Here is a 21155-nt window from a genome sequence, read left to right as displayed (position 1 = left end):
CTTTTCAGCAGTCACATTAAATTATGCCAGATAAAATAGATTAAGGAACTGCAGTACTAATCTGCTAAATTAATCAGTGTAACACCTCACTTAAGGAAGGATGTAGAGGATTCTCTGTTAATAGAAGACTAAATCAAGACTGGGTCTCCAAAATCATATGCTTAGCTTCTTCCAAAGATACAGACTAACTGAAGAAACACCTGGGTAAAACTATAGTTTCCATTATACTGCAGTGATAGGATTCTAATGTTCTCTTCTGGCTTTAAAACCTGTGCAGTCTATGTGAGAACAGCGTTACCCTTCTTCAAACACACTAGCACATTAGAAATTTATCAACCCCCTAACAAATGATTTACATTTCTTAAGAAAGAATTTGTGCCTTTTATCCATTGGTTTAACCCTTGTCGTGAAGACCTTGAGGAGAGTTGTTAGCCCTCTACATTTACTGGTAGCCAATCCCCTTCTTTCCACAGTGGGGAGAAAAAAAAAAAAGGGAGAAAAGATTACAAACAATTATAGCATTGTTCTTACTGTTCCCATTGCATACAATACCATAACTGAAGCCACAAGTCCATTTTTTCCCATTTTAGAGCACGATGAACTTTTCATTAAATCAAAAAGCTCCCTCAATACATGATGTATGGGGTCTGCATAAACACTGATAAGTCTTCCACACTTGTGCACCCAGTCTGATGGTGAAAGCAGGTGCGTGGGCTGCTTTATTCCAAAACCATAGATCTTCAGTCAAAAAAGGTGCTTAAATGTCTTTGGAATCTAAGGTTTTTCTATACTGAACTTCACACTTCTTCCTGTACCAAGTTTTACTAAGATTCTGAAGTGCACTGTTATGAGAAGTTGATTAAAAGGACAAGATTTACAGGCGTCTTGCCACTGAGGAGAAGAAAAAAAAAAAAAGGAAGAAAAAAAAAAAAATCAAGACCAACGAAGAGATGTTCTACAGGTTTTCACTGCCTCCTACTGGCCCTGAAGCCAATGTTTTCACAGGCATATGGTGCCAGGCTATCTGCCACTGTTTTGCTCACTCTGCCACCAAGACAGATTCTCACAGTTGAGCCCATGCGGAGTCACCCTGTGGGCTTCCAGCTCATGGGCTCAGCACTGAGGAGTATGCAACAAGTTGCAGTGTTGTTGATCTCATCTCCCAAGTGCATGGCTGGATGATCAACCAGATCTTTGATCCAGCTGCTATTGGCACATCAAGTTTGAAAGCAGGATAAAGGCTGCAGAGCTACTCCCACAGCTCAAGAACCATTACCTAGTAGTGTTTCAGAACTCCCATGACTTCTGCTCTGGTGCAGCCTCCCAGTTTGACATCCCTTGGCAGCCTAGATGCCTCTCTCAACAGGTGGCTTGAAGTGCCACTGAGGAACTGGCACAATGGTGACATTATGAGCAGCCTGTTCTTAGCTGGGCTAATTAGCCTGAGCACAACACGGTATTAATGCAGCTCTATTGCTTGCAATGCACAAACTCTCTTTTCGGAGGTTAGCTCAGACCTTTGCACAACACCGCATTATTCTGCGGTGATATACAACAAAAATTCAGGGAAAATAAGTTTTTAGCATTCTCTCTCATACACTGCTCTCCCCCCCCCCCCCCCCCCTTTCAGCAGGTAGCCCACAGGCACTGTTGCTACCCAAGAAGATTCAAGTTCCTAAATTCCAGAGAATTCACAGCCAATGTTTAGCACACATCATCGCAAGCATTGGTTCTTAATGTCTCATTTCAAAGGTCTTAAATGTTGAAATTCTGCCTTAAATCATCCCCTCTGGCAAACTTCAAACATCAGTAGACTCCACAAAAGCATCTAGTTAGGTTGTGGGCAGAGCAGAAAGTTTTATTCAAACCACAGAGGCCTACAGGAAAAGGAGAATTAAAAAAACCCCCCAAAACAACAAAACAAACCCCAGCCAACCAGCTAACCCCTTTCATTGATTGGCTTTGCCACCTGCAGATGAATCCTAAGGAACTAAGGAGTTCAGCAGAAATACCCAGTAGTTCCTTGCAAAGCATATTTCAGGATTGTAGTTCCAGTTTGAAAGTTCATGATGCCAAAGCCATTTGGAGGCTCTAAGTTATTCAGCTCATTTATTTTTAGACCCTGCAACCATTAATTTGACGCTCAAGACGCCTCTAAAAACCCCTAAAGAATCTGACCAGGAGAAGATATCTGCTGCTCTATTATACATGCTAAGAAACATGCAGGGTGGTCCCATGAGGAAATCTGCAAAAACAACATGGAGTTTCTTCCCCATTGTGCAACTTCCCGCTAGAACTGAGCCCTCCAGCCAACTATTTTCTCTTTCACACACACAAACACCTTCCAAGCTCTCCAAGAAATGTAAGTCCAATCTCTGAGTTTCTGAAAAGTCAGTAAAAGCGGAGCAGACCTGGTATTTCCCTTCTTGACTCTGTAAGGTAACATACCTAACCCTGAGGATTTCAGTGTTTCTAACAAAAGTGGAACTCCCACCTTCTACAGAGTTCTACCACCCCCGCTCCCCATGATGGCAAACCAGGACTTTGGTGAACAGTATCACAGCAAGAAGACCATTGGGTCATTTCTCTGGTCTTGGACATCCTCTTCTTTTCCAGATCCTGCTTTCTAAAGTTGCAATACCATCAAGAAGTACTCTTTTTTTGGTTTGGGTGTTTTGGTGTTTGGTTGTGAGGGTTTTTTTTAAAATGGAGAAACAAGCCCTAGAGAAATTCCAACAGTTTTGCCAAGGCAGTTGTTGCTGTAAGTACGTTTTGGAGTACGTAGACTTCATTCTATCACCATTCATGAATGAGAGGTCTATGAAACAAAATGTTACATTCTCATTTCTCAAACTACCTCATCTGAGGTTGGTGGGACAAAACAGTAAGGTATGCAAGTATTTCATATGTAAGTATATATATGCATGTATTTTAATATGTAAGTCTGTGCATTACATGATTAATTCTAGGGGTCTAAGTCCTCTCCAGTTACGAAAGCGTAAGACACTGTTTAACAGGTCTCCCTGACATCACAGTCACATATTACTTCAAAACATTGAATACAATGCATTGATTTGAATCAGAACAGTTGACTGAAGATACACAAACAGCAGACACACCAAAACATACTGAAGTCTTGCAGTGCTCACACACTATTACATATACAAAGGGAAGATTGTAGACTGGTGTTTCTGTAGAGAAAAAGGAGCTTCAAAAGCTGCAGTTTGCAAAAGCAACCTTGTGGACTGCATTTGCAGGGCTTCCCATATTTGTTGATGTTTGATCAGTGTACATTTTATTTTTAAGCTCCAGTATTCTGGATAGATAATTTATTTTCAAACCACTGAGCTGAGTTAAATTCTGCTCTAATTATGCTCCTCCCCCAAGGAATCAATGCAGTCCTTAAATTTAATCTTTTATCATGTCTGATTAATCATAAGGCATATCCTACCATTCACAAAAGATCAAGAACTCCTCAAAGTTATGTTTGAGACTGTAGCAAGTGCTTGTTCTTTCCAAAAGCATCCCAGCAAACAGGGCGGATGGGGGGCACAAGAGCTCTTGCACATCAACCAGGTCATATATCCTTTGGATGCAAGTTACTTAAACCCAGTAAACTTAATTTTAGGATCAGAATTTACATACATTGTAAATTCTATTTGTACATTACAATGTTGCTCTGCTCATCCAAGGCAGTTATCTCTGAGGTATATCCCTGCTAGTTCCAAGTGTACAGAGGCTTCTTCTACATCTTAATACCTCACATAATTTTTTTAAACATTTAGGAAAAAAATCTCTAAGTATTAGACAAAATGCAGAGACTTTACCTCAAAAGACTAATTCAATCAGGCACGCTACACAGAGGATACTATGCAATCTATTTGCAGTATCTCTGTAACTACGCAGCTGCGAGCACATGACCCCTTCCCAACACAAAGGCAAAGATTCGGAAACTAAAAATGGAAGTCTGCTCTAGAAGAAATGGTTATATATACAGGATTTTTTTCCACCTTGATTCTGGGTTTTATCCAAGAGAGAAAGATCAGTCCCTCATTTCTTATTTATCACAATCCTGCAGGAACAAGATCCCCTGTGGCATGCAGGCATACTCTCCAAGCACAAAGAAGAAATAGTCTAGAGAATTTCATTCATCTCAGTATCTTTAGCTGTCTAAAAGTCAGCCATCTAATCTAAACTAGACATCTAGGCTGCCTCAAGAGAGAGAGAAGCATCTCCAGACAGTGATTCATCTCACCCTAAAAGTAATATTTCAGTTAGGGGGAGGGGGACCTGCAGAGGTACCCAAAGAGTATGATCACTCTCCCCCTGACCAGAGAAGGGGTCTTCCTGAGGAGCATTCACAAACTTTTGAACAGCTGAACTCACAGAATTGCCACATGTCCAGGTGGCTCTACATCACAGCACAAGATGTTCACACCCAAGCAAACTTAAAACTAGGTAGTTGAGGGGCTGACAACAGCAGCCCTATTGCAACAGAACACCATGCACAGGCACTAAAGCCAGCCCCAAGAGCTCATTCTGTCAGCCCATGTAGCGTTCTACCAATAGCTGGATTGCTTCTTCTTTGTAAGACAGTTTAGGACTGTTGCCTAGGCCACCATCATCACTGCCATGTCTAACACAGAGGTTACAAAACCTTGTCCACAGAGCTCTGTACAGCAGCAGAGTTCTGTGGTTATTCAATTATTTGGCTTTCCCTCTGCAGAACAGCACGAATACAATGGACCACTGCTGACTGATCAACAAGCTTCTCATCTGCCATTTGTGGCTGGTCTTCAGAGGCATTAAGAACCTGCAACTGCCAGAGCAGCACTCTCAGGCATCCTCCAATCCTCCAGTTGCAAAGGGACCTCCTGTTTAAGGTATGCTCTTCTGGTAGGTTCCTTTTCCACACTGCATTCAGTAACCTGTACCCTGAACTGATCATTTTTCCTCCGATGAACTCATTTCATATAAAGAACAGGGATTTTATTTCCTATCACAGAGAGCAATTATGGGAACATTTTTGTCTCCTACAAAGAACTTGACATGCTTACCCATTTAGCAAAAAAGAGATTATCTCCAAATATCACCTTCCCATCCTGAAACCCTATTACTGAAACTGCTGCTAAGATCTGTAATTAGCAAATACTTGTATCTGCTGAGGGACTAGTTACACAAACTGTCACAAATACAGACAGCAAACAGGAGTGTTCTTAAGAATGTTTAAATAAATACATGAGCATTGGGTAAACTTGACCTCTCAGAAGAAAAGCAATGAAATATAAAGCTTTACGCCAGAGGTCACAGTTCAAAATTGGCACAACTCAATAGCAACTGGAAGGTGTTGCCAAACCAAAGCTTTCATTTTCGCCTACAGAAGCATGCTGATCCCACAGTGTAGAATTAATCTTTTACAATAGCATCTGATAGCTGCTTGATAGTTCAGCCTCTTAAAAACAATCTCAACACCAAGAATCTCCATCATCTAAGAGGATTTGATGCAACAAAGGCTCTGACATCCCCCAAGGAGAGGGACATTGAGTTTGAGACACTTCAGTGGTGAAAAATGGAACTTTCAGTGGCTTGTGCTGCTGCTGAAAACTTTGTCTTTCAGCTCTGTGAAGGTGACATGTTTCATGAGCACAGTGTTCAGATTTAACAAAATATGGAAAAACAAACAAAAAAAACCCCAATTTTTAAACATGTAGATAATGTTTCCAAGGGATCCTTGAAGATCAAAGGCACAAGTCAGCTGGACCAGTTGTGCAGCACACTCAGTACAGGCTTCAAAGCTCAGAAAGCCAGAAGTTGCACAACTGGAAGTTAAATTTGATTTATTCAGCAGCATTGGACTGGGAGGGGCACAGCAGCTTCTCAGTATTTCACAATGGGGACTCTTCTTTATTCATCCTGCCTAATTATATACTGACACTGGAAAATTACATTATGAGGGCAGTAACTTTACTAAATAATTGTCACTCAAAGCCATTCTGCAATGCTTTGTGATGTCTTCCAAAACAGGCTATTTGAAGACTGGAAACAGAGTTTCATGTCAGAACAATTGGTTCATATACAATTGTCTGAGACATTTTGTTTTCTTCAGCTTCATGTTATAAAAGCAGCTCCAACACCTGTTGGCCTAACATCTCATGTGTGTTTCATTTATCTTTTTGGATCAGCCACTGGCAATCTGGCCCTAACACTAAAACTGAGATTATGAAAACTGGCCAGAGTTAAGAGCATTTGTGTTTGGCTTGGTTGGAGTTAACAGAATGTTTTGTCTAAGAAACTAGATGAAAGTTGCATTTTAGGTCTCAAACACTTGGGTCTTATCTTGCAGTTTAACACTCGAACAGGACTAATGCAGACTCAGTACACTGCCAGGAACATTGGGGAATGGGCTTCAAGAGCTGGTCACATGATGCTCATGATTTACCGGTCAGATAGAAGAAGAACAGGAGGTTGGGTGGGTTCAAGCATCTGGGAAAACATGGGACTGAGGAACGGACACAAGTAGCCACTGAGGTCCCAAAGTCTATTAGGAATACAGCAATTAAATGAATTAACTAAGAAGTTTCAAGCTTTACATGTTAGAGAAAGACTCTGACCTAGCCAAATTTTCAAGGTTAGCCATTATTAGATATTCTGATCTCTAGTATGAATGGACAAATGAACACAGAGTGAGAACCTTGAAATCTCACCTGTATGTCTGAATACTCTAATTTTTCAAGATCAGCCCTTAACATTGGAAAGCATCAGGCAAGACTTTAAAGAATAGAAGAGTCAACCACAATCTACCAAATCAATGAAAGAGACCTTCCACAGAATTACATCTAACAGGCCTTGCCAGGCCTGGTTCTAGTTACACAGTCAGTCACTCTAACATTTCTGTGGTAGCAAACAGTAGATTATCTAGACATGTACTAGTATATATATCAACTACACTGCCAAAGCTACTTCGAAATGTGCTTTCACATGAAAGGAGAAGTAAAAATCCTGCACTTTCTGAGATGCTATTCCAGATTTGAAGGTGAAAAAAGAGTGTATCTGAAAAGTTCTGTGGACAAAACATAAGCATGGCCATTTAAAAGCAAACAAACAAGCAGCTGCCTTTTTCTAGTGCTCATTAGCTATTCAGTTATAGACTCCTCCAAAACAATACTGCACAGGTGAACACCGTTAGCCTTGCTGACAGACACAGCAGGAGGTATTTGTGTCTATATAAATAAAGTTTGTGTACAGGCATGCACACACACACTTTTTTAATAATCCTCAATGACTTTTAGAGTAAGATTTCCACATCCTAATTGTTGCCTCAAATGTTAAAATAAGCAAGCATATAACATTCTTACTGAAGTTGATATTCGCATTTTTCCCTCATGAAATCATCCTTTAAAGAAAACCTTTTCATCACATTCCCCACGGCACACCTGTTCCATTCTCCTTGGTCCCCATGACACACAATGATGCTCCAGCAATACTCTGGGGATGACGTGACAATATATTGGCATAGGTCCTTGAAAGAAAAAACAAAGTGGGGTAAGTGTAAATTCTGTTTACTTGAATGGGAAGATTAGCTCAGTAGTAGATCTTCTGGCTGTGCTGACTAATTGTGGTTTGCTCATCTGTGCAGATTTGCTAAGAAAGTTCCTAGTATGCACCATATATTGGAACTTCTTAACACCAAACATCAACTGAGATTATTCCAGTATGTTGTTTGATCCCACATGATCTCATGCAGACTAATTTCCAAGTGACTTCAAATGGAAGTTTGCCTCAATAGCACATTTCTGGCCAACGCTTGTGCTCAAGCACAACTGTAAAACATGGTAAAAATGAAGTTGCAAAGGCTAAAGAGGAAGACAATTCTATCAACCTTTATTTGGTAACATTTTGGTTTTTCCCAAAAGATGAAAGTGGTTCCACAAATAAGAGAGAGAGAAAGAATAATCAAACCTGCAGACTAAAATATTTTACATACCCACACCTTTTTGAAGATAACTTACTGATAGTCATTTCAGCCATTGCCTTCTCCTTGAAATATTCCCTGGTTTAATTACTGAGGACAGAAAACTTCTGAGTACCCTACATTAGGGGAATCACACCAAAATGCAGCTGCTTTATGGTCAGTTTTCCATTTCTATCATCTCTCTGAGCAGCTGTGCACAATGTTAGTGATTATGAGTTGTACCATTCATTCCCCAGCAGGAAAAATAGTGCCAGAAATTCTGCTATGTGTTTTGCTTGGCAAAAACCAGAAGTCCCTCTGGAAAAAGAAAAGGGAAGGAAAGTGGAAAGAAAAGAAGGTACCTGAGTCTGTTACATTTTTTTTTGTCCTTGTTCAAAACAAATTTCCAAATGCAAGCAGGTAAAAACAAGTCCTATGCAGTCCTAACTTTAAGAGAGAACAATAGGAGGATTTAACTATGGCCATAAATTGTGTTATGGCATAACTATAACAAGCTGACGCAACATTGCTGGTTCATTTTATTTTTTTCCCCAATCTTCAAAATACTTTAACATTGGAGTAGAAATCAAAGAACACATGTTTTTCTATCAGACTTACAGTTTTGGAAAGATCTGAGGATTCATCTTAAGTTTTTGTCAGAGAATTTCAAACAAAGAAAACATTTCTGGACCACAGTGCCTAGCAATGAAACTACCGAGAGACAGATAATGGAAAAAATATCTTCTTTTTTAAATCAAAGTAAGGCAGTGATCATGTAGCAGTTACTCATGCTACTTTTCATATTAATTGTAAAAGTCTTCCTCTAAAAACAGTCTGTAATTTCTTCTATTTTGTTAGAGTCCGAATTTTCAGAAGATTTTGTGGAAAGAAATTTTTCACAGACACTATACATCATTTGTGAGTTTACAAGTACCCTCTACTGCCTTCCTAAAGCCAATCACATCCCTTCAATTTAAAAATGCAGTAAAACCCCTATGGTGACAGGTGTAGCATACAGCGATAGAGCTGATTCTTCCTTTATTTCATATGAAAGAATTTCCAATAGAAATTAAAGCTCCCTGTGTATAGCTCTCTGATGCAATACCCTACCAATGAACGTACTTCTTCCAGCCAGCAACGATTTTAGGTTAACTTATAGTCTATTATCTTTCATAAAGGTTTTTGTTTGCTTGATTTTACACTTCCATTCAAACACATGACATCAACAGGACAACAGATTTCAAACCTGCACACCTTGGATAACCTAGCCTGCCCTCATAGGATCTTTGCAGTAAAAAATTAATCTGTTCAATGGAGTCCACCTCTGCTGCTGTGGAAGGAGAGTAAAGCCACCAGGGCCAGGCAGCAAATCCCATGGGTATGAGGGCTACCATGACTTGTACTTGGATTCAAAGGAGCATTCACACAGGTTCAAAACAGGGCAACCGAAATGATAGCGTAAAGACACAATTGACTGCTGGCCGCCCCACAGGAACAGCCTGGCCAGCCTAAAGAATCAGAGGACTCAGTGTTTAGTCTTTTTAATTAGCTGTTTTTCCTCAGTACCCTTTTAATTATTTTTACATGGCACCCACTAGGGAGGTTGCATGGAATACATTTTTCTTTAGGGAAGAGAGATCTTGGGGCCCCTGGCAGCATCCCTCTAGTTTGCTTTCTCCGAGACTGGTCTCTTTACTGGTAGAATCGGGCAGGACCATGGGAGTTAATAAGCAGTTGGCCAGATGGTGCCTGTCCAAAGGTGTTGGCTTTGTAGACAACTGGAACTTCTCTTTGGGAATAAATCAGCGATACAGGAGAGCCAGGCTGCATTTCAATCAAGCACAAGCAGACAGACTATTAGCGGAGATAATTATCTTTGCTCCCCCTCCCCAAACCAGTAGATGCAGACCTGGGGAGTGAGAAACAAAGGATCCCCTGGGCTAAAAAGAACATTCTTCCAAACACTACAAGCAGAAAGCTAAGTGTTATTTATTCAGAAGCTATCAGTACTTATACCCCCACTGCTAAGTTAATACCTGTGTAATAACAAAATGGCATGGAACATTAAAAGCTTTTGATATTGTAACTTAAAGGCAACTTAAAGGCATACACTATTGGTCTTGTGTTAATGAGGCCACTCTTGAGGCCTTGTGACCATTATCAGAAGATACTTCAAGTGCTGATGATGCAGCCTTGGACCATAGCAACAACTACATTACTAGTGTCTCAAATGACTTGGTGTTCATATTCCAATATAGAAAACATTTCAGTGCAGCTCAGGCCTGACGGAGGGATCTACTGACACAGCCAAACATACAATGTCACTAATTTAACATCAGAAAAAACATCTACATGGCTACAAAAGAACATTTCTGCCAACAGAGTATTAAGTAAATAGGATAAGACTGAAGATTTTTCCCCTCAGAGAAAAATGACAGTTAAGATAGTAACTAGGAGTCTGAGTTTGTTTTCCTCTTTGACCACAGATATCACACTACCATGAACGAGTCACTTCTATAGCCCCTGTTCTACCTCTCAAAGGCATAACACAGGTTGTCTTAGTGTGGTGTCTTTGGGCTACAGACCTTAAGGATCCTGAGGAGTAACAATAATTGGAGCTACCAAGAAACTCAACAATAGTGTGCTGATACAGAGTCAAAATAAGGACTTGCATGAACTTTCTTCACCCATTCCTTGAAACAATCTGGAACCAATTTGTTATTCCAGAAAGTTCCCTCTGCCTGTAAACACATGCCTTCTTTCAGAAAGCTTCCTTTTTAGGCAACACTAGGATCTCTTCCAGCTATCCCACTGACACCACTCCACAAAAGGTGTTTGCACTTGGAGAGATGATGGGCGAGTTCCCTCAGAGCAGCAGCCGTTGAATCCCACCATACATAAGCCTCTTCCCTCCATCCCATAGCACAACCATGTAAGCCTGCTATACTTCTATTGTTGTTAAGAAAATAGATCAATTAAATAATCCAAGGGTAGCATATTTGTTCCTCTCAAGTAGTGGGAAGCAATTAACTGCTCTTTACTATCTGAAAGGACTTCTGGAGTTGCAGGCTTCCGGGCAAGAGCAGGTTATCTGAAAACAGACTACTCTGACAGCATCGAGGCTGACAGAGGAACGCAATGGCTCTGATGCATTCCAAATTCACATTGTTCCCTGCTGCATCATGTATTTAGGTTCCCACATGCAGAGCCTAACTGTAGTGCACACATCTTTCCAGGAGAAGAAGAAAAAAAAAAAAAAGTAAAAAAGTCTCCCTCCTCAAGTAACTTGGCAAACAGCTTCATTCCACAGAGTAAGTGCAAGGACTGAACTCCAGATTATTTATAAATCCTAATTTAAAAGGAATCTTTCTTTTTGCACAGTACTAGGCTAATATGAATAGCCTTTTCAGAATCTTCACTGAGGAGTGCAAACTGAAAGCTGCTTTGTAGTCCCCACATTTATACTTCTTAAAAAGCATATCTCTCATCTAAGAAACTAGAGTGACACTATTTTCAGTTCAAGCTGTCTTCACTTGAGTTTCTCATGCAAGATTCATACTAGGTAAACAATTAAATTATCAACATTGCATTATGTCCAAAACTGCTACCAGCTAGAATAGAGTTACAGAGAATGTTCCTACACTGAATGCAGAAAACATTTTCTGCAATGTCAAGCAAATCCTCCATGCAGATGACCTATGAATAGTACCATTTGTGAAAAGCACAAAACCAGAAAACCCACTAGCACACTTTTCTATGCTTTCGTGCCCTGACACTTCTCTCATCATATTATCCCCTTTTCCCATCTGTGTAATGCCAATCACAGTATAAAAATTCAACTGTAGATTGATCCTTGGAGTCCACATAACAGAAGTTTTGCATGACTGCATTAATTTCTAAGTTACAAATCTGTGATTTGTCTTGCTCCTTCCCAACTCTGACAAGTGGACATGTCATATGTTCATTAATGCCATTCGCTCTATTTAAAGATCCCATATAGATTTATCTGCGGTCTTTCTGTTTGCAATTATATCCCTAACACACTACGGGCCATGGTCTTTAAATAAGAAAATTCAAGCACTAGAAAGAAAAAAAAAATATCATGCAGAGAAAAGTATTAGATAAAAGACCCTGCAGCAAGACTTGTGTTTCTCAGCTTCTCATCACCTGCAGTTTTCTTTTCCTAACCATGCTTGAGTAACTCCTCAACTTAAACAGCAGTATAGATGCAGACCATCAGGCTTGCGTCTTCATGTAATTAAGGTAATGCCTGCGCTTTGTTTATTCACTCTGCCATACCATACATACAAACAGCACACAACAGGATAAATCTGCCCACCTTTGACATCTTCTGCATTATAGAATCAATGAATCAGACTCATTCAGGTGGGAAGGGAGCTCAAGAAGCCTCTAGTCCAACCACCTGCTCAAAAGGTCAGCTAGAATCAGACCAGCTTACTCACAGCTTTATGCATTTGAGCCTTGAAAACCTCCAGGGATGGAGGCTCCACATCCTTTCCAAGCAACCTATTCCACTTCCTGACTGTTCTCACAGGGAAAGGGATTTTCCTCAGAGCCAGTCTGTGCTGATGGTTCCCAAAAGCTTCCTCCTACACCTGTGCAGAGATGTGCTCCAAAAGGACTCCCTCCATGCTCTTCCCACAAAGCAAAGAGAGGCTGATGAGCCTGCAGTTCCCTGTATTGCACTTTCCACCTTTTCTGAAGATTGGTATGACATTTGCCTTTCTCCAGCCTTTGGGGCTCTTCCCCAATCTCCATGACCACTCAAAGATGACAGAAAGCAGCCTTGTATGAACACGAACCAGCTCCCTCAGCACCCTTGGATGCAGCCCATTTTGTCCCATTGACTTGCATGGGTCAAGTTCTCTCAAGTAATCCCTGACTCGGTCCTTGTCCCCTAATGGGACTCCTTGTCCTTCTTGAAACCTTTCATTAAGCACAGAGACCTGTGAGGCCTCATTAGTGAAGACTGAGCCACAGGAGGCACAAGTACCTCAGGCTTACCTGTGCCCCTTGCCACTAATTCATCCACCCCACTCAGCAACAAGCCCACAATTTCCTTGTTCAGTCTTTTTCTACTGAGTGACTGCATGGTGCTTAGTTGCTGGCCAGCGTTAAACCACGACACTTTTCCAGCAGATTTCAGAGAGGTTCAGCCTGTGAGCCAGAGACTTCCTCAAGTTGTCTAAAGACTTTGTATGCTGCTTCATCATCAGATGAGGATCTGTAACAAACTCCCATCAGGATGTGCCCCGTACTGGCCTATCCCCTTATCATGACCCACAAGCTCTTGACTTGCCTGTCCTCTATCCCACAAAGAGTTTCATATATTCCAACTGCCCCTTCACTTAGAGGGAAACTCCCTCAATCCTCATCTTCCCATCTTTTCTGAAGAACCTGTATCTGTTCATTGCAGCACTCATCATGCAAGCTGTACCACCACATTGATGTTATTCCAAAAGTGTTATAGCTGCATGACCACACACAGAGTTCTAGTTCCTCTTTTCACCCTGCATAAATTGCTGAGATCACTCTTGTAACTGTCACCCTGTATCTTTTACTTCTTGGTCCTGTCCACAGCTCTCTTCACCAGGTTTTCCAGCCTGTTGGCAGAGACGCTCTTGCCCCACTTAGTTGGGTGGATCTCATCCTTTCCCAGCAGTCTTCAGCCCTCAGAGGTTTCCATGACTGCAAAAGCCAAATCCCTCTCAAAGACCCCAGCTGCACAGCCAGGTGTTGACTCACAGGATCGACTCCTCCCCAAGCCTTTTGCCTTCACAGGTGAAAACACATGGAGCCCCACACACTCCACCCTTGCCCCAGAGCCTTGTGGCCATTCTTGGTTCCCTCAGTGTCTCCCTGGCAGTATCACTGGTGTTCAGATGGATAAGCAGCAGGAGGTGACAGTCCAAAAGACAGACAAGCTTCAGCAGACTCTCCGCAACATCCCGTGTCTAAGCATCTGGTAAGCAGCAAACCCCTAAGAGTTCAGGCCAGTATGGTAGATGGGTGCCTCCATCCCACACATGAGAGAATCTCCAACAGCTATCGCCCTCCTCTTTCCCTTTGTGCAGAAATGTATTTGAAGCTCAGCTGTCTCTGACACCTCCCCTGAAGGGAGGTCACCTTCCTCCCCTATTTCCAGGGCACTGCACCTCTTCTGTAACTGCAGCATAAGCCTGCTGTGGATGCAGAATTTCAGGGCTTTGGAAGAGCATTCCAGAATAGTGCAGAAGATAAGCAACCAATTAAATGAAAGAACTCTTTCCCTTAATACATGTTTTGTTTAAAAAAAAAAAAAAAAAAAAGACTTGATATATGTGTATAAGGAGCTCAAAGGATAAAAGTATTTACTCAATTAGAAGACAAAACATTTGCAGCTTCCAAGAGCATGCACAAATCTCACCCAGTGAGTGACTCTGCAAGAACAGTAATATAATATTCCCCCATCTGACCAAGTTTTAGCAACCACTGTTCAAGCCCCAACCTTTGTACACCCATTTAGGAAAAGCATTCTCCCCATCTTGCAACAAGTCATGAACAATTCATTTGTTACACCTCAACAGCCCCATTATCTTCAAAATGTGTGCTGGGTAATACCAGTATAATCATTTTTTCTGTAATGAATTTCCATGGGTAAAACAGACTAGAACAGAGCAAACACTTTGCTGATGGAAACAGGGAATGAACCCCACAGCTCACTCCACCATGGTCACATTTAGTACTGAAGCTGGAGCCAGAACAGCAGTAGATACCTCACATTGCCACTACCACCATTAACCATGACCAAAACTACATAGAAACAAATGATTAAAAATATGCAATTTTATACCAGACCACAGATGTTGGAATTTTATACCAGATCTGGTCACGTTCTAGACCAGAACTAATTTCCAGAAGTCTAGGCATGAAACTTTTAACAGAACTATACTTTTACACCCTTTACTTTGGACAATAATAACCACTATATTACCTCCCAATGATATTAAAGTATTCCTTACGCTTTCTGACTAGCCTTAGTGATCTGTGAAGACCAGATTTCATCACAAGTTCCTCCATCAGACTGTGCAACTGTTAACAAGCTCTGCTTGATAAGCAATGCAATTTTAGTGTACTTCTTGGCTACATGTTATCCAAGGTATAGATGACATTTTTAGTGCAAAATAATTACATGCAATTGAGCCCTTATTTATACACCTATTCTTACAATCATTTAGTAGACAATGTTAACTTAGATAGCATCACTTTAATAGTTTTATATTCTACTTATACATCTAAAAATTGCATAGGTCCAAGGCATCTGAAATGGTCACAGTAAACCAGCAGAATGGTCCAAAAGGTCAAACAAAGATCTGGTCTGAAACTGGAGGCCATATAAGACAATTATTGGCATGGCTTTTTGCAGCTAAAGCATGGACTAGAAGCATTCTGCTTATCTGTTTGTATATCAATTTCAACCTGTACAGGAATATCAATTACTTTCCAAGGATAGCCTTCACCTTGTTGTTTCAAAAGTGAGGAGTGATAACAGCATATGTTGATTTCTTATCTTTCTCACAAAAACAGCCACAACTTAAAATAAACACTAACCTTGCATCTCGCAGAGAAAAGGGCATTTATTTACCAGAATATTTTGAAGGTGTGAAATTCAATTTAATAATAACAACAGGTATATTAAATAACAAAGCTTTAGAAAATATATGTAATTAGATGACACCACAGTCATTTAAGCAGATATTTCTATTGAATCTTTGCTAGACTCCGTGCTTGTCACCAAATTAGATATTGTCCCATGGTATGCATTATAAATGAGGTGATTCATTTCATGAGGTTTATAACCAGTGACTGGAATTATAATCAACAATATATATTAGTGTCTTCTAATATTTACAATATTTTGAAGCCTATTTTGATCTCATGCTAGTTTCATATGACAGTAACTCCCCTCTCTTTGTAGACTCCTCATTTATGCTGGGGTAGGTGAGAATAGAGCCTCTAATTTTATATGAAGCATTATGGGGCTCAAATATGTTTTTAAGGTACATACTGATGTCAGAATATTTGCTTACTACAAGGCATTCTCCAAAACCAGAGAAGTTTTGGGTTTTGTTTTTGTTTAACTGGCTACCATCATTAACAAGTTGCAATCCTTCCACTTAGCTAAAGCTGCAGGTCATTTACTTGCTTAACCCCCCAGAAAGAGCAAAGGAGTGAGACTATTTCTTTTCCTTTCTGAAGGTACGTGTTGCAATACATACAGCAATCCCGGCTCTCTTCTGTAAGTTTGATAAAAAATTAGATGTATTTTCTTACATCTACCATTGAATCCTACCAAGAAGTTTCTCCATTTCTCTCAGCAGGAAATGTCCCCACCTGCAACAGCTGTACTTATTTAGAATGCATCACAGCAACTTTATCCCATAGGTACCTATAGAAGTTTTCTACCATACACATCAGGTGCATTCTCTGTTTACATATCAAAGACACAGTAAAATTATATCTAAAGTTCCAGAAAAGTAACAAGAACGAACTTCTACAAAGTCTACATCCCTACAGAAACTTGGGGAAAAAATGTCTCGTGCACCACATTCAGACATTGGGCTGCATCTAGAGTAATTGAAAAGCAGGGTTTCTCGTTTACAGGAAATGCCAGACTTCAGCATGAGCAAGACAAAAATCTGGAAGTATTAGCCTCTCTACAAACCAGAAATATGACTGAGTTTTTCTTTACATTGCCCAGTGAAGACTTCCTGCACTCTGCAGAGTCTCAGTGAAATTAAGCCTTGTAATTTTCCTTCTCCTCCTTAAATATCTGCTATTATATTAAATATTATTCTCAGCTTTCATGATCGGCTACACAGGTTCCCAATATCTACAGCTTTCAATCAGCCCCATTAGGCATACTGTCCCAGAATCCCTGACCTTGGGAACACTTTGCAGGTTTGCCATCCCTCAAATCCTGCCTCTCAGACTCCTGGACCTCCAAGCTCCATTCTATAGAGACAAGGCCAAGCCTATCTGAGAACCAATTCCATTTAGTTCCTGGCATGGGAGCAGAAAGTGTGGAAATTCTAATTGAGCTATCCAATCCAATAGCTCTGCAAAGGTTTGCCATCCCTAAGGAAGTCTGCTCAGCAGGTTTGCTGCACAGCTACAAAATCTGGAATCCTAACAAGCAGAGTGCCACAAGACTGATGCTGCAAGGCTTTCAAGATCCTCAGCTCAAAAGCAGAAGAGGTGGACAATTCTGACCTTAACACCACAAGAGTTCATGTCAACCCTATCTCAGGTCCTGCTGAACTGTAATCCCACTGATCTAAAAATGTTGCAAAGAGCATATTCCAGGCTTAAGAAGGTGATATTCTTCTGACCACATCCAATTTTGTCTGTTTATATCTAAATATTCGTCCACACTCAGCAGCGTCATGTCTTAGTGTGACATTTTCTGCACATTGATCCTCTATGCCGAATAGCAGAGAGAAGGAAATAAACCTTTGCAAACAGGAAAAAGTTTTCTAACAAATAACCACTAATTGAGCTGAGCTACATACACTCTGTTCAACTCAGTTCCAGTCAAAGCTATCAAGTATAGGACTGATTATTACACACAGCTGGGAGACAAGGAACAAGAACAACATTCAAATGTTATTTGGGGATTATAAAAAATCCAGCGTATGTCACCCATTAAATTAATTGATAGTGAATCATATTCTTGCTAAGATTGCCAATGCAACATGTTATCGTGGAAGCTGGAAGCGGAGGGAAGCATTCTAACCTCTGAAGAGTCCTTTGATTTGGTGGGATAAAAAAAAAAAAAGCTTCACAAGTACAAAAAGGAAGTATAGCAGAACCATATGTACTCCAAGAAACCTGAAATGTTTATACTATTGCAATTAGTGATATCGTCTAGGCCACTGAAATATCACGTTGAAACATTTAGCTAGAGAAAGACATTGGTTGTGTTTCTCTTCTTGTTACCATAAGCATAAATCTAGAGTATTTCCACTGAAGTCAGAGTTTCTGCATAGCAGTGCCAAGAGAGCACAAGAGTACCACTATCTTACCAAAATTCTTTAACTTTTCCCAAGTTGAAAGCCATAGTTGAGAAATAAAAATTAAAAAGAGCATAATCACACAGGAGAAATCCATAATGATGTTAACATCTTATAATCAGAATATGAAGGGCAAGATTGAGTCAGCAACGAAGACACAAAGGTAGAAAAAAAACATACTTAAAATTACTACGAAGAAAGAGATCAACAAGACCAAAGCAGACATAAGCTTCTCATAAGCCACAAGCCAACTCAGAACACCCGTTTCATACTCGGGGGCCAAGGTGAAGAAAGAATAAATATTTCTGCTTTTAAAGAAGGCTTTGCAGCAAACCCATGACCAGTCTGAAACAGGATGAATATGGAAAACACTGAAACTTCACACTTAAAACAAACATAGAAGGTCAGTTGATCAGAAAAACACAGAAGCTGTTAAGCCATAAGCCAAGTAAAACACCCTCTCCTCCAAGCCAGAGATTTAGGGGGAAGGAGAGAGAAAGAAAAAAAAAAAAAAAAAAAGACTTGGTAGCTAGCTATTGTAAAAAGCATACAGCAACACAAAACATTAAGATGTCTTTGCCTTAAAAAGAAGATGTTACAGCACAGTCACTGACATTCAGCCAAAGGAAAAAAAGCATTTGACACTGTAGGGTCATAAATAAATTGCTGAGACGTCAACTAAGGTGAAGGCCTTTTTGAAGGATATGAAAAGGCTGAAGACTATAGTCTAGTCACATCAAAACAAGGAAAATGAGTTTCCTAGAATATGGACCAATAAATGATAAGTGAAGCAAAGGCTATGGAGACATGAGCTGGAATCTTTCACGTAACTTGCAAACTTGGACAGAGATGCCAAAGGATTTAAAGGAAAGAAAAAGGATTTAATTCTTTGCTGACCAATACGATTGGGCAACTTTGGTGTCTCCTTGTTTGCTCTTCCTTGAAACCTTCCATCTCCAATTTGTATTATTTACCTTAACCCACACTGACATCTGTCAGCTGGGTTCTCAGAGCAATTTAAGTTAACTGGTATATCCTCACTCAGCAGTCGTGCTCAAAAGGACACTACTGTTTTCCATGTTCCTCAGCTATTGCCCATGCACAAACACAGCTCATCCCTTACCACATTCATATGTGGCTTCTATTGTACCGTGCTTGATTCTCCAATACAGATTTCCAGGAAGCAATGCCACAATTGAGGAATCCAGACTCCCGGTGCAATACAGTGCCACACTGTGCTCCCTTCAACAGACAGCGTCTTCTCTATGCACAGAGGGCTAGACCATCAATGCATGCCCTAGAACCTGTATTTTTGAAGCTTTATTAATCATCCCTTAAAACGCAAACAAACAGAAGCATATTTAACAGCATCTGAAACACAGAGAGTAGCAAATCTCATAAGGTATGCAGAAGTCACAGAAATGCAGATATTTTGCCTTACATGGCACACAGGTTTGCGCAAAAAGAGCTACAGCATGAGTTAGTCTCAAAATGTATGTCTAAAGCAAGTTTGCTGGTTTCAGTAACTGGCAGACCCTATAAATGTGATTCTACTGTTGATACCTGGAATTGAAAATACTAGCCCGCATAAGACTTATAGCCATAAGAACAGAGTATAGGAGAGGGGACTGGCATTCTGGTAAAGGTGTCTAACATGCAACCTCAAAGATTAGTAAGGGAGTCCAAGTCATGCCGTATAGTAAAATAGCATTCAGAAGCCTCCCATAAGCAAAACTGTAGACAGTGAACTACTTTTGACTGTACAAGAAGACAGCTTCTCTTTAAACTTCTCTTACAAAACATCTTTTCTTCTGAAATTCCTTTCAAAATACTCTTGGGGTGGTTAAGAATCCCCCTCAAGTCCCAGATGCAGAGAGTTAATATAGGAGAATTTCTCTTCAGCTGTTACAATACAGCATGTAAGGGCCCAGATAACATTTTCAACATTTCCATGGAACAGGAACCACTATCAGTCTGTATCTATTTCAGTGGGATGATTCTGCAAATAAGCCTGTGAATGCCTACCTCCACTCACATGAATAGAATCATTTAGGTTGGAAAAAGACCTTTAAGATCATCGAGTTCAACCATCAACCATGCCCACTAAACCATGTCCTGAAGTGCCTTGTCCACGTGCTTTTTGAATACCTCTAGGGATGGTGACTCAACCACTTCCCTGGGCAGCCTGTTCCAATGCCTGACAACCCCTTCAGTAAAGAAATTTTTCCTAATATCCAATCTAAACCTCCCCTGCCGTGACTTGAGGCCATTTCCTCTTGTCCTATCTCCAGGCACCTGACAGAAGAGACCAGCACCCACCTCACCACAACCCCCTCTCAGGTAGTTGTAGGGAGAGATAAGGTCTCCCCTCAGCCTCCTTTTCTCCAGACTAAACAGCCCCAGCTCCCTCAGCCGCTCCTCACAAGACTTGATCTCTAGACCCTTCACTGGCTTTGTTGCCCTCTCTGGACAGGCTCCAGCACCTCCATGTCTTTCCTGCAGTGAGGGGCCCAAAACTGAACACAGGACTCGAGGTGTGGCCTCACCAGTGCCCAGTACAGGGGGACGATCACCTCCCTGCTCCTGCTGGCCACACTGTTTCTGATAGAGGCCAGGATGCCGTTGGCCTTCTTGGCCACCTGGGCACACTGCTGGCTCATATTCAGCCGGCTGTCGACCAGCACCCCCAGGTCTTTCTCTGCCGGGCAGCTTTCCAGCCACTCTTCCCCAAGCCTGTAGCGCTGCATGGGGTTGTTGTGACCCAAGTGCAGGACCCGGCACTTGGCCTTGTTGAACCTCATACAACTGGCCTCAGCCCATCGATCCAGCCTGTCCAGATCCCTCTGTAGAGCCTTCCTACCCTCGAGCAGATCAACCCTCCCTCCCAACTTGGTGCCATCTGCAAACTTGCTGAAGGTGCACTCGATCTCCTCATCCAGATCATTGATAAAGATATTAAACAGAACTGGCCCCAATACTGAGCCCTGGGGAACACCACTTGTGACCCACCGCCAACTGGATTTAACTCCATTCACCACAACCCTTTGGGCTCGTCCATCCAGCAAAGAGTACGCTTGTCTAAGCCATGAGCCGCCAGCTTCTCAAGGAGTATGCCAGGAGAGACAGTGTCA

This window comes from Harpia harpyja, chromosome 1 (genome assembly GCF_026419915.1).
Source record: "Harpia harpyja isolate bHarHar1 chromosome 1, bHarHar1 primary haplotype, whole genome shotgun sequence".
Classification (NCBI taxonomy): domain Eukaryota; kingdom Metazoa; phylum Chordata; class Aves; order Accipitriformes; family Accipitridae; genus Harpia; species Harpia harpyja.
This window is presented reverse-complemented; position numbering follows the sequence as displayed.